Genomic DNA, 14,603 nt, shown 5'->3' with positions numbered 1-14,603 from the left:
AATTTCCAGCTTTCAAAAAAGCGTGGTAGCACACTACTTTTCTTAGAAGAGAGCACTTTAATGCACCTGTGAAAACACTGTCATAATAAATATTTAAATGTAAGTGTCCTCAGCGTGAACATTGCCCCCTTGGAATGCGGGGCCCTTACACAATGCACAGCCTGTGCAACTGGATGCAGAAGCTCTCCATCAGTTTCACCTGCGTGTAGCCAGAGCAGAAGCTATGACTCTCAAGTCCCTTAAACACGTTTCTGGTGTAGCAAGGGGTGGATCACACCCTCCCCAATGGTCCTATGACTCAGGGTGGACCCTAAAGCCTTTTGCAGTCTTTGGACTGCTGAAGACACAACTTTAAACAGCACATTTTCTTTTCCTCCAACCGTATGCCCTACCCAATAGCATTCAGAAGTGGTGAACTCTGTGAGTGTGCATGTGTGGGTGAGGCCTCAACCCATATCATACCAACCATATTAAAATATATCTACATCTCACATAAAAACTGACTTCTTGCTTTAAAAGAATCTTGAAAGGATTTTTATAATTTTGTTTTTGAAATGAGGCTACAAGTCACTCAATTAACTATTGACAAGATTTCTCATCTATCATGTACACTTGGGAATCCTTTCAAAATGAGAAAATACATACTACAAATTATTTTCAAGTGTTGACTACTTGGATACTAAATTTAATAATAAAGTGACAAAATGTTACATTTTTACATTAAACTAAGCAGTTACTCATGTCGATGTTTCAGTTTTCTTCATTTTGGAGTTAACACCATTGACCCTCGGACAATACAGGGGTTAGGGCCACCTACCACCTGTGCAGCTGAAAATCCGCATATAACTTTACAGTCGGGCCTCTGAATCCATGGTTCTGCGCCTGCAGATTCAACCCATCTCAGATCATGTATTACTGTAGTAGGTATTTAGTGAAAGAAATCTGTATATAAGTGGACCCGTTTAGTTGAAACCCGTGTTGCTCAAGGATCAACTGTAATTGTTTTCAGGTCTCTATTTTTAAGGCTATGAATATCAAAGGCCCTAGGAAAGAAGCTGAGGATGCCAACGAGGGATAAAATGACCCAAGTGCATGTGGGCATGTGTGTGTACGTGTGTGCTTGTGTGTGTGTGGACATGTGGGGGGGGGTGGGCATGTGTATGCATGTGTATTGTGTGTATGAGTGTGTGTGTGTGGCGGGGTGTGTGGGTGTGTGTTGGGGACAAGGGCAAGTGGTGTAACTCTTGTCAGAATCTTAGGTAGTTTCTTGCACAATAAGGTTTCGGGGAGAATGCTTCATCTTCTCCTTCACTTTATCCCCAGCACATTCTGCATATACTATACTTATTTTCAGCAGGTCCTACAAATTTATTTCTGAACATTCCATCCCAGAATTCTCTCAGCCAGCTCCCATTTTCTCTGCCAATATCCAATGCAGTTAATAATGCCCATCTGGAAAGCCAGATATGGAGGCATGCAACCCCAGCACACTAACCTGGCACTAGGCTACTGACTGAGTTTCTTGGGAAAATCTCAAGGCAATGCTCCAAAGGTCAGAAGAAAAATATGGTCATTCACTTGTAACAGACTTTCTAGCTGGATGAAATATGACAGTTGGGGTTCTTTCCCCTAGTGAAACCAAATGTGCATATTCAACTCAAAAGTAGCAAAATGACTTCCTACGATGTCAACTTTTATAAACTTAGAGTAAGATGACATCTATTGGGTACCCAGATAGTGGTTTGTTTTTTTTTTTTTTGCGGTACGCGGGCCTCTCACTGTTGTGGCCTCTCCCGTTGCGGAGCACAGGCTCCAGACGCGCAGGCTCAGCGGCCATGGCTCACAGGCCCATCCGCTCCGCGGCACATGGGATCTTCCTGGACCAGGGCACGAACCCGTGTCCCCTGCATCGTCAGGCGGACTCTCAACCACTGCGCCACCATGGAAGCCCCCAGATAGTGTTTTTAAAGGCCTCATCTGGCACACAGCTTGGACGAGTCTCCCTCTTCTCTTGTTTAGCTGGCGGTGCTTAATCACTCAGTTTCACAGAAGACGCCAGTGCTACCCACACTTTCTTGATAATAACAATCATCTGGGGTACTTATTAAAGGTACAGATTGCTAGGCCCCTCCACAAGAATATCTTGAATTAGTGGGTCTTGGTGTCTATACTTATAACAAGTAGTGTTTCTTATTTCTAGAAGATTCTTATTCTAGGAGGGTTTATAAAAAGCTGTGAGTGAAGACAAACTATATGCAAATGATGGTGATCCGTTAAGCAATGCAACCATATATATTTGTATGTATATATATAGACTTTGGGCAAGATAAAAACCTTTATTTACAAACATTCTATTACTTTAAAGATATATACAGAGTAAAGGATTTGGATTAAATACGACAAATATATATATGATATATATATACATATATATATGTGCGTGTATTCAAAATGCTAATAACCAAATTTTGCTGTACATATTGTACAATGTTTAAGAAGTCCTCAGAGGATATTATTCGATTGGGAGTCCAGACTTAGATTGGCATTGAACATCAGGGCTAGCCTAGATGTGAGTCTGTCTCGAGAGAATACGGAAGATGGCAATCAAACCCTGGCAGGCTGAGGTTCAGCCCTCGGCGCACCACAGCACTTGCCGCAAATGTGAGCGGGACATCTGGCCCCCTAGCCTGTAAGTACCGCACTCTCTGGAATCTGACAAGCCTGGGTTCAAAGTGCAGCTCTTATACTTTTCATCCTGTGACCCTCATAGGCCACTTATCCTCTTTTATTTGCAGTTCACATCCAAGAAACTGGAATAATAACAATACCTGCTACTGAGAGGAGTGGGTTTACTTCCCCACTCACTTCTCCTGTAGTGCTCTAGCAGTGGTCCCCAACCTTTCTGGCACCAGGGACCGGTTTTTTGGAAGACAATTCTTCCATGGACCAGGGGTGGCGTGATAGTTTTGGGGTGATTCAAGCTCATTATATTTATTGTGCACTTTATTTCTATTATTATAGAAATGCCTCAGATGCTCAGGCATTAGACCCCGGAGGTTGGGCACCCCTGCTCTAGGGAGACTGGGCAGCAGAGTGGAACAAGCTTGGGCTTCTTGGATGGAGCAACCTGGGTCAAAATCCTAACTCCATCTTTCACTAACTTTTGCTGGTAAGTCGCTGCATTTCTGTGCGTCTCAGTGTCCTCACAGGAAGAGATGGGGGTGTTTGTGACACAGTAAACATCCCAGAAAAGCAGCACAATTTGACAGGCAGAAATCCTCACCCTCCTTGGGGTAAGTGGGTCTTCTGAAGGCTTCAAAGAAAAGTGACTCATCCATTAGCGATAGCCTGCAAGGAAACAGGGGCTGCCAGAGGGGTTTGAACCTGAGAGATGGCTGTGTGGGATCGGGACCTGCCACCACCCCGCTTCCCTCCACTGTGGACTGGCACAGAGTGTTTCCTGGGAAGGTGCTGCATGGGAACTAAAAGGGCTATGACCTTGGGGGCCCCAGGGCACTCACAGCCAAGCTTGGCATCAAGGGAAAGAGTCTGTCCTCCCTTGAAGAAATACTCTGCAGTTTTACCTTCCAGGGACTCCAAAAGCTTGCAATTTCCAGATAAGCCAAGCTTTCTGCCCCCCAGGACTCAGGAATACAGCTTCCCTCACTTCAGCTAGCTAACTCTTATATGTCCTTTAAGTCTCAGTTTCTGGGAAGAACCTCCAGACCCACAGAGGTTCCTTGAAGGCAACAAGATCACCCCATCACAGGTGTCTCTTCTGCTCTCCCATAGCCTCGTGCAAAACATCACTGCCCTGGCCCATCTCCTCCAGCAGCTTCAGGAGGACAAGAGTTGGCCTTCTCTGAAGACCAACTCCTAGCATAGGGCCAGGTACTGAACAGGTGCTTGAGGGATGTTTACTGATTGAAAAACAACCTCTGAGCTACATTCTAACAGGGTCAGGAGGGATTATCAGAAACTCAGAGGTGGGGAGATTCTACTAGGCAGAGCTCCACCTGCCTGAGAATCACTGCAGGGGACAACAGGTGCTCCTGATGGGAGTGGGTTATGCCTGTGAACAGAAAAGCAGTTTGAGAACCTCTGACCTAACCCGAGAAGAGAAGGGAGGTCTATTAATGAAATTAGCAAGGGCCCCTGGGGTACTGGATAGAAGCCTCTGGATGGGACCAGGGCTCTGCCTTGAAGGTTCGGGGGCATCAAGGGACGTCCCGTGCAGGCTTCCCTAAGTGTTCTCCGCAACACCCCCCTGGCCTGGATGATGTAGCTACCTGGTTGTCCTGGCAGCATGGCTGATGCTGGACCTGCCTGAACAGAGCGGCAGGAGTTTGAAGGAGACCCACAGTCGTGTTACTGTCCTTTTGACCTATCATGCAGAATTCTGTTTTCTGTGAAATGTAGCTCAAGCGGGTGGAATTCAAAGAAGGAAGTGAGTGTGATTAGCTGCACCGGAGGAGACAATCTATGTGCCTCCAAGTGGAAGCTCCTCCTCCTCTCAAGGCCTCTCTTTCTCTTCCCCAAACTTAGCTATCTCTTTCCCTTTGAATTCTAACCCGGAAGTGACATCAGTGCTCCTTCCTCTCCCCATCTTTGGTACCATGGCTCTAGGAGTGGAGTGTCTACTCTTGGGGAAGGGAGTTAGGGATGCGGTGGGACAGAGCGAACACTTAGCGAGCACTGACTAGTACCAGGCACCATGCTGGGTGCTTCCCTATGGTAATGCACTGACTCCTCCCAGCAATCCCACAAGGCATTATTTATCCTCCTCCTTGTGCTTCATTACCTGTTGCCTCTTCCAGAGAAAGTGCCCCAGCGCAGAGGCCCTGCGGCCAAGGTGATCTGAGCTGATGGGACCAAGGCTGAACCGGGTGTCCACCAGGTGGACAGAGCCAGACGAGACCTGTTGGCTCTTTTTTTTTTTTTTTTTGGCCGTGCAGCATGTGGGATCTTAGTTCTCTGACCAGGGTTCGAACCCGTGCCCCCCGCGTTGGAAGCACAGCACCTTAACCACTGGAGCGCCAGGGAAGTCCGTCCACCTTGCTTACTATCAGCACTGAAGAGCCCTCCGAACTGCAGTTTATTTCCGTGAAATCTCTATAGGATTGCTATCAACCCTCTTTGTCCTGGTCCTATACTTGATTCATTTCTGCCCGTGGCAACCAAAATACCTGGATTTAAACAACCATTACCACCAGACTACACACCACAAAACTGAGGTACCAAGAGATTAAGTTGTTTGTCCAACGCTGTAACAGATAAGTGGCTGGGCAGGGATTCAGGCCCTGGCCTGCCTGATTCCAGAACCTATTCTCTGTACAATGAGTTGTGCCAAGACATTCTTCAGGGCTGCTAAGAAGACTTCTGGATGTGTTTTGAATTCAAAGAAAATGTTGGTAAAAAGAGTGCTGTATCGGAGCAGCGGGAGCTATAGGAAATTCTTGCTGCAAAGAGCAGAACGATAGCTCTCTTCTGGCAGCAATAGTAATAATAGTAACGGCTAACAGGTATCAAGCATTTACTTACTATGCACCAGGCACTGTGCTAAACCCTTTAAAATGGATTTTACCGCCTTTATCTTCCCCATTTTTAGATAAGGACGTTGGGCCTCATAGAGGTTATGTAATGTGTCCGAGTTCTCAGAGCTAGGAAGAGGAAGCTCTGTGGTTCAAGGCCAGCCTCTCTGAAGTCGAGACCTCATGCTACATGGAGACAAATGCTACAGTGCAGACAAGACTCATCTGAAATCTTAAGGAAGCCGTGGTCACCTCACTGCAGCCATCATAATAATCTGTAACAGGGAGCGGGGTGAGGGGTGTCCAAATGAACATCAGGATGTATAAGTTGTGAAGTTCTCACTACAAGTCAGAAGGCCAAGTGGTGAGATAGGCTTTTAGTAAAAACGAAGAGGCCAACAGCGCTAGGCAGCGAGCACGGTCCTCCGAGGTTTTCCTCCCCTGAGCTCAGTGCCAGCAACCCCCTGTGATTTATGCTTCCGAGTGACACAGAGCTTGCAGGCACCAGCCCTGCAGTAGCGAGGAAAATGGATGGACTGCCTGGGGATGTTTTCCCTGCACGCACCATGTTCCCTTAAAAGGCCCTGAGTGTATATACAGTTCTGACATGAGTGCAAGACCAAATAACATGGGGCCTCTCTTTCCCTTATATGGTCAAGTATGACAACAGCACCGTCCCTCCTAATTTATGAAGCGTACAAGTGGAGGAATGTCGATCAGGAGACGTGGGGAAGTTTCACCAGAGAGAAGATATAAAGCTCATCTCGCTGGCAAAGGACTTCCAAGACCAAGTGGAACAGAATGCATACTTGCTGAGGTTTTGTTGTTTTTTTTTTTTAACTCCGAAGAATAAACACTTTCATTCCTCTTTCAAATATCATTTCTCGAAGCCAAAGAATATGCTGAACTCCCCTCAGAATCAGATAAAGAGAAAAATAAAGCAAGAATTAAAACTTGTAGAATGTATCCTTCATGCATACACCCCCTCCAGCCCTAGCCTTTGTTTCTCCATGCAACACACACACACACACACACACACACACGGCATATACACAACCACTCAAGTATCTGAAAAGAAAGGACAATTTCATTTGAAACATAACACAGAAATGGGACACAGTCCTACTTAGGAACAGTCAGCTGCAAATACAGAGAGATCTTAGCTACAAAGGGCCTTAGCCATTTTGTCAGAAGTTACAGACCAAGTTTTCCCATCCAGTCTGTGTCCTAAGATAGGAACCAATGAAGACAAGTGTATGGGAAAGTGCTTTGTACATCATAAATCATATGATATCCACAGTTAAACACTGTGTTCATGTCCTCATAGCATTGTTATTTTTAAATCACTATTATTTTGTGTATTATATAATACACAAGTAGGTTTCTTGGATACAACCAAGTATAAGTTATATCACAACTTAAACTACTTTCACCTTGGCTGTACTTCATTTTCATTTGGCCAGGACTCTAAATCTATCTGGACTACGGTCTGGTCCACATGACCAAATTCTTCCGCCTCAAAAAGCCAAGAAACCCTTGGATGTCCACTATAGGTTTTAATGGCACACTGTACAAGCTAGTAGAGAAGGATTCAGGCATTTTATACACATAAAGCATATTCCTTCACCATTTACAAATGACATGTATGCATGGAGCACCTTGAGTGAGATATTCTTAAAAAGCACTTGGAGATCCCCAGACAGAGGGTGCAGTACAAATTATAAGACTCAAGAAAACAATGGACTGTGCATCCTTCAACATAACTCCCCACATGAGATGTGTTTACTGTGCAAGTGTAGCCTGGAGGTTCAACTTCTGAAAACAGAAATTTAGAAATCAGACTCTGCTGACCCCAAACACATGTCCTCGCCTAGAAAGGTCTATTTAAGAGCCTCGTAAGATTGGTACAATAAGGAAAACTCTCAAGGTACTCATGGCCAACTCTCTACCCCACAGCTTTATTACATGGCTACACTGGTGGCAAACAGACTGAGAGGCCTGAGGACAAAATGCAGGAGCCCTGGGTGGTTGTGACTCTTGTGCCCCAATGCAAAGGCAGTAGAGTCCCTGGCTACCCTGATGTCCACTGTCTTCCCAGCATCTTCACACTATCTAGTGGGCTTAACGAGGGAGCTTTCAGGGCCATGCCCGTCGCCCTACTTTGAATATTTTGTAATAACTGCAGCTCCAACTGAGAAGGTTCCCTTTCGTTTCACTGAAAACCAGCCAGTAGGTATGCAAGGCTGCAGGCTTGATCAACTGCATCAGAACTTCCTGACCATTTCGTTTAAAATGTAGATGCCTGGGCTCCACTCAGCATGGCCGAATCCGAATCTCTGGGGACAGGGCTTTGGAATACGCGTTGGAATAAGGACATCTCTACCCACCCAACCTCCACAAAGATTCTTATGCATGCTAGCATTTAAGAACCACTGCTATAAGCACTCAAAACATCCTGTTGAATTTAACAGAGTCTTATACCCAGCTAAGGAATACAGTCATGGCCCTGGCCCCAAAATATACCTCTCTGAATATTTGTAGCAAAAAGAGATCTTAGGGAACAGCAAATCCAACCTCTTCATTCTTTAAATAAGGAAAGCAGAGGTCCAGGAAGAGTAACTAACTTGCCATGGCATCTTATTGCCACCTTACGGCAGAGTCCTTTGGGAGTTGGGATCCTGGTCCAGTTCCTAGACTACTGCTTGTTCTGCCGTAACACCTTCCCCACCCCTCCCTGCACCATACCCACACTCAGTCACACACTCTCCAGAGCTGTTTAGTTTAAAATGTAGCATGCCCGTACTCCAATAAAAATTAATTTTTAAAAATGTAGAATACCCCACCGTGGTGATCTGGAAACTGTTGTTTCTGTCTGTCCAATATCCAACCCCTTCTCAAGGAAACACCTTTGGTAGACCTACCCCCTTCTCCCACTGCATGTCACTCAAGGCGGCCCCCTCTTCCCTGGCCAAAGAGCAAGCATGTGATTTAACCTAGACTGAGCTCTGAGTGAAGTGACATGGGGAAAATGTATAAAGTTTCTTCCTTGATCTGGAAGGCAATTGTCTAACAAGATTGTCCATATATAATTCCTGGCACCCAGGTTCCTATTATTTTTTGTTGTTGTTGTTCTTTAATCTGTAGATTTTTTTCTTTTCCATCACAGTTTATTACAAGATATTGAATATAATTCCCTATGCTATACAGTAAATCCTTGTTGTTTATTTTATATATGGTAGTGTGCACCTGTTAATCCCATACCCCCAATTTATCCCTTCCCACCTCCCCTTTGGTAGCTATAAATTTGTTTTCTATGTCTGTGAGTCTGTTTCTGTTTTGCAAATAAGTTCATTTGTAATGTCTTTTAGGTTCCACATATAAGTGATATCATGTGATATTTGTCTCTCTGTCTGACTTCATTTAGTATGATAATCTCTAGATCCATTCACGTCGCTGCAAATGGCATTATTTCATTCTATTTTATAACTGAGTAGTATTCCATTGTATACATGTACCACAACTTCTCTATCCTTTCATCTCTTGATGGACACTTAGGTTGCTTCCACATCTTGGCTATTGTAAACAGTGCTGCTATGAACACTGGGGTGCGCGTATCTTTTCAAATTAGAGCTTTTGTCTTTCTAGATATATGCTCAGGTGTGGGACTGCTGGATCATATGGCAACTTTATTCCTAGTTTCTTTAAGGAAACTTCATACTGTTTTCCATAGTGACTGCACCAATTTACATTCCCACCAAAGGGTTCCCTTTCCTCCATACTCTCTCCAGCATTTATTATTTGTAGACTTTGTAATGATGGCCATCCTGACCTCAGGTTGCTATTATTTTTGAGACCAGCTTTTCCTTTGATTCTCAGAGTTACCCCTTATTCTTCTATTGCATTCCTTTTAAGTTGGTCTGTCACTAATATGCCAAGAACCCGACTTGACCCCTGCTTACTTAACCCAAAACCATAAATGGGCAAGCATTTGATTCGATTCTATGGAAAGGGAAGTTGGTGTTAAATATCTCTTTGCTGGAAACAGAAAGGATATGAGACTTTGCAGTTGGATGAGTGGGGATGCAATACTGAAAACCCCTGTCTCCATCAATAACCACCACTCTACTCTTTCAAAAAAGCCTAGTCTTTTGCCTTGATCCCCAAACACTCCATCTAAACTAAAGGGCTTAAGATACTATCTGTACAGCTGAAAACAGAAATAGTCATGAACCCACAACTGCAAAGTGATCTAAATGACCCTGCTAAGTAGCGCACTCAATCTCAAGATCCAGTGCCCAGAAGTTATTGGGCTCACCGCATCTACACAAGTAGACAGATTCTCCTCCTTGTCAGTCTGGGTTTTATCTTTAATGTCCTCTCCCCAGGGCAGCACTATGGTCCCTGACATGCAGCACATTTGCGTGCGATTTCCACATAATAGGAGCAAGGCTTGTTATTTTAAAGCTGTAAGTGCCATTAAGAGGTCTTCCTGCCAAAACCCATATGGCTCTTTTGTTACAAAGCTATACAAATATTTGTGTTTTCCTTTTGACTTGGCAGCAAGGCAAACTTTCAGATTCTTTACTGCTCTTGCATTGAAATGTCTTCTTGTCTCCTTTTGAAGGTTATTTACTATTTACTGTGATTCTCTAAAAGGAGTTCTAAGTTTTTGAAGGAGAGTTCCAAAACTGTTGTTTAAGAGGCCCATCATTGGGTAGTTGCTCCAGAGAAGTACTGTTCAACCCAGACAGCAACTTAGCATTAGGAGGAAAGATTTTTCAATGTATTTTAATTAACCCACAATAAAATGGACTTTTTGGTGTGTTTTGAATTTTGACATGTGTATAGATTCATGTAACTGGCACCACAATCAGGAGACAAAACATTTCCATCACCTTCAAGAAACACCCTTATACAGTCACACCTATCACCCGCCCTGGCCGCTGGTAACCACTGCTCTGGGTTCATCTCTTTAGTTTTGTCTTTTTGAGTACCATATAAATGGATTCACACAGTATATGACATTTTGAATCAGGCTCCTTTTACTCAGCATAATCACCTGACAGTCATCCAAGTTGTGTGTACCAGTAGTTCCATTTTATTGCCAAGTGGTATTCCACTGTATGGATATATCACAATTTGTTTATCCAGTCACCTGTTGAAGGACTTTGGGTTACTTCCATTTGGAGATTATGAATAGAGCTGCTATAAATATTTGTGTCCAGGTTTCTGTGTGAACCTATAGTTTCAATTCTCTAGAATAAATACACAGGAGTAAGATTACAGTCATACGATAATCATCTGTTTAACTTTATAAGCAACTGACAAACTGTTTTCCAGAGTAGCTGTATGTCCCATTTTGCATTCCTACCAACAGTGTATGAGAGCTCCAGATGTGCATCCTCATCAGCACTTAGTATTAGCAGGACTTTTTATTTTAGCCTTTTTAATCATTATGTAGTGCTATCTCACCCTGGTTTTAATTTGCATCTTCTAAAGGCTAATGATGTTGAATATCTTTTAATGTGCTTATTTGGCATCTATACATTCTCTGTGGGTCAAATTTTTTGCCCATTTTTAATTGGACTGACATTCTAATTCTTCCAATGTGTTTTTAAAATTATACTTTCCTCTATGAATTGCTTTAGCGCTTTGGTCAAAAATCAACTGGCCATATTTATTAGGGTCTCCTTCTGGACTCTCTATCATGTCTCACTGATCTATATGTCTGTCCCTTTGCCAATGCCACGCTGCTTTATGCTAATTAGAAAATGTGATTCCTCCAGCTTCATTCTTCTTTTTCAAAATTGTTTTGCTTATTTTAGTTCCTTTGCCTTTCAATATAAATTTTAGAATTGATCTGTTTCTATCTACCAAAATCCTATGGGAACATTTACTGGAATTGTATTAAATCTAGATATTAATTTGAAAATAAATGACACCTTTGCTGTGTTGAGTTTTCCAATCCATGGACATGGTATGTCCCTCCAATTTAGGTATTTTTTCACCAATGTTTTGTAGTTTTTAGCATATAGATCCTTATGTGCTTTATTAAATTTGTAGCTAGGTATTTTATGTTCTGAGCATTGTAAATAGTACTGCTTTTTGTCATTTCGGTTTCCAACTGAACATTGATAGTATAAGGAAATACGACTGATTTTTGAGCATTGACTTTGCATCCTATGATCTTCCTTTATTAGTTCTGGGACTTTTTTGTGGCTTCCTTGGGATTTTCTATGTAGACAATCGTGTCACCTGTGAATAGGAATAGCCTCATTTCTTCATTTCCACTCTCTATATGCCTTTTAATTCCTTTTCATGTCTTATCACATTGGCTAGGACTGCCAGTACAATGTTGATTCGTAGTAGTGAGGGTGGACAACTGTGTCTTGTTCCTGATCTTGAGGGGGAAGCATTCAGTTTTTCACCATTAACTATAGTTTTAGCTGTAGGTTATATTGTAGATGCCCTTTATTAGATTGAAGAAATTTACTAGATTGAAGATTATCAATTTTATTCATCTTTTCAAAGAACCAGCTTTTGGGTGTTGATTTTTTAAATTGTTTTACTGTTTTCAATATCACTGATTTCAGCTCTTATCTTTATGATTTCCTGTCTTTTACTTGATTTGTATTTATTTTGCTCCCTTTTTTCCCAGATTCTTAAGGTGAAAGCATAGATTATTGATTTGAAAACTGTCTTATTTTTTAATATAACCATTCGATGTTATAATATCCCCCTTCTGTAATGTTTTATCTGCATCCCACAAATTTTTCTGTGTTGTGTTTATTTTCATTTAGTTCACAATACTTTAAATTTTCCTTGAAACTTTCTCTTTGACCCACAGATTACTTAGAAGCATATTGTTTAAATTCCAAATATTTACAGATTTTCCCCTTACCATTCTGTTACCAGTTTTTAGTCTAATTCCTTGATGGTCAGGGAATACACAATTCTTTTACATTTTGTTATTTTTGTTTGCTTTAGTGGCCCAGGATATGGTATACCTTGGTGAATGTTCCATGCACTTGAAAAGAATACATATTCTGCTGATGGTGAGAGTGTTCTATAAATGTCAATAACACATGGTTGATGGATAGTGTTGTACAGTATTTCCATACCCTTGTGGATTTTCTGTCTAATCTATCTGGTTTTGTCTGTTCTATCAGTTTCTGGGAGAAAATTGTTGATTTCTCCAACTAGAATTTTGAATTTCTCCATTTCCCCTTCTTGTTCTGTCCATTTTTGCTTCACATACTTTGAAGTTCTGTTATAGGAGCATATACACTTAGGATTATTATGTCTTTTTAGTAAATTGGTCTAACATAATTTCAGTTTTCAAAGACTCTGCAGTACTGCTGAGTTCTCAAAGCCAATGTGTACGGTTTAGGGTCAGATCCATGCATGCTCAGCTCAGAAGTGAACCCAGTAGTTCATACACATAACTTGAGGGTCATTTTTCCTGACCCCACCCTCTTTTTGATCTCCCTGATACTTTCCAGCTTTCCTAGAGTTCTTTTTGGTATTCTGACCAGAAAGCTGGCACTTCATTTACTCCATTCTGCCACACACTTCCCACGTCTGCCCCTGTTTCGGGGGATAGGGAGAGTCAAGCAGTGGGAAGACAGAGAAGAAAAACAAAGCAATGGTGTTTCTCTCTACTCTCTTGGAACTACTTCTCCAAGTGAGGGGAATGTTTCCTTCCCCCTAAGTTTTAGGTTCCTGCTGGCCACCTTACTACTATTGCTACTGCTACCCCTGAACTTCTTGGGAGCTATGGCATGAGAGAATGGAAAAAAAGGAGAAAAAAAGAAAAATGGGGAAATTCCTCACACAAACTCTCTGTGTGTTAGGCTCCTTGAGCCAGAAGAAGAGGACTTATCCTGGAGTTCTGTCTGTGCTGATGTTCACTTCCAGGTTTTAGACTGCAATGAGTTCAAGCTGGAGGATACTAGATACACCCAAAAGGTAAACCCATTACCAGTTTGGTGGTACTTTAAGTTCTGGTCTTCCCCAATCTGTCTGCTACTATTTACTTTTTTGAGTCCTCAAACAGTCGTTCCATACTCCTGTCCAGATTTTATAAGCTACTTTCTGTGGAAGACAGGGTGTATAAAATGTGCTTACTTCATCTTACTTAAAAAAAATCAGAAACAAGAGGAAAGCTTTTTCAACCTTCAGATTCCCTGGCTTCACACCAGACCTACAGGCTCTTAAAGGGGAACTGGGAAGTGGGGAACAAAATGTAGATTTTTGGAAAGCTCCAAAGGAGATGTTGATGCACAACTGCTGTGGAGAGCAGAATATTTCTCAGAATATGGTCAACCAGCTACAGATAACCTGCAGCTGCTCAGATTCTACTCCAGATCACTCTGATAATGGCGAAAGTTTAAGAACTCTGGGTCCATAATCAAAGATTGCAAATTCAAATGCCGCCACAGGCCACACAGGTTAAGCAACCAGTTGGACCTATGACACCAGAGAATTATGGGGACCATGGTGAACTAGAAAGTCCATGTCTGCTAGGGGTAGCCTCCAGTAAGCTCCAAACAACTACTCCTATGCGGGAATGCAGGCCCAGTAGCACCAGAACTGCAATTATTCAATAAAACAATAACAATCTGGATTTTTATACAAAATCTACCAATTTTTAAATGGTAGCAAAATAATTCAAAAATGTAACTGCAGGGCATCCATTTGGTCTAGAGAGAAATTGGTAGCATTTCTATAAAGTAATTTGGTTGTGCATTATATAGTATATGTGTGTGTGCGTGTGTGTGTGCGTGTGTGTGTGTGTGTGTGTATTCCTTTGAAAAATTTGATGTCGGTCCTTGAATACCTGCAGATCCCCTACGTGTAGCCAAACTATTCATTGTTTGGAAACTTTGTGGTGCAGCAACATGTGTAAAGTATAACACCCTTTGGAAAGAGATATTTACCAATTTATAGACTGTTGCCCATGAACTGGGCTCCCTGGGGTATTACTAAGAATTCCTTTTTCTTTAAGGCATATCATTTAATGGAACTTGCCAAGCTTCCTTTTCCCCCATTAAGAATATTTTTTAGCAAAGC

At 42.3% G+C, this 14,603-nt stretch overlaps 1 protein-coding gene across 3 annotated transcripts in view; it reads right to left on the bottom strand.

Moving 5' to 3' along the window:
• PGM5 (phosphoglucomutase 5) overlaps positions 1-14,603 on the bottom strand; it is a 192,064-nt gene that overhangs the window by 87,573 nt on the left and 89,888 nt on the right. The window lies entirely within an intron of this gene.

Source organism: Tursiops truncatus, chromosome 6 (assembly GCF_011762595.2).
Source record: "Tursiops truncatus isolate mTurTru1 chromosome 6, mTurTru1.mat.Y, whole genome shotgun sequence".
In the NCBI taxonomy this organism is placed as follows: Eukaryota; Metazoa; Chordata; class Mammalia; order Artiodactyla; family Delphinidae; genus Tursiops; species Tursiops truncatus.
Note: the sequence above shows the minus strand (reverse complement) of the source record. Positions and strands in the feature narration are given on the sequence as shown.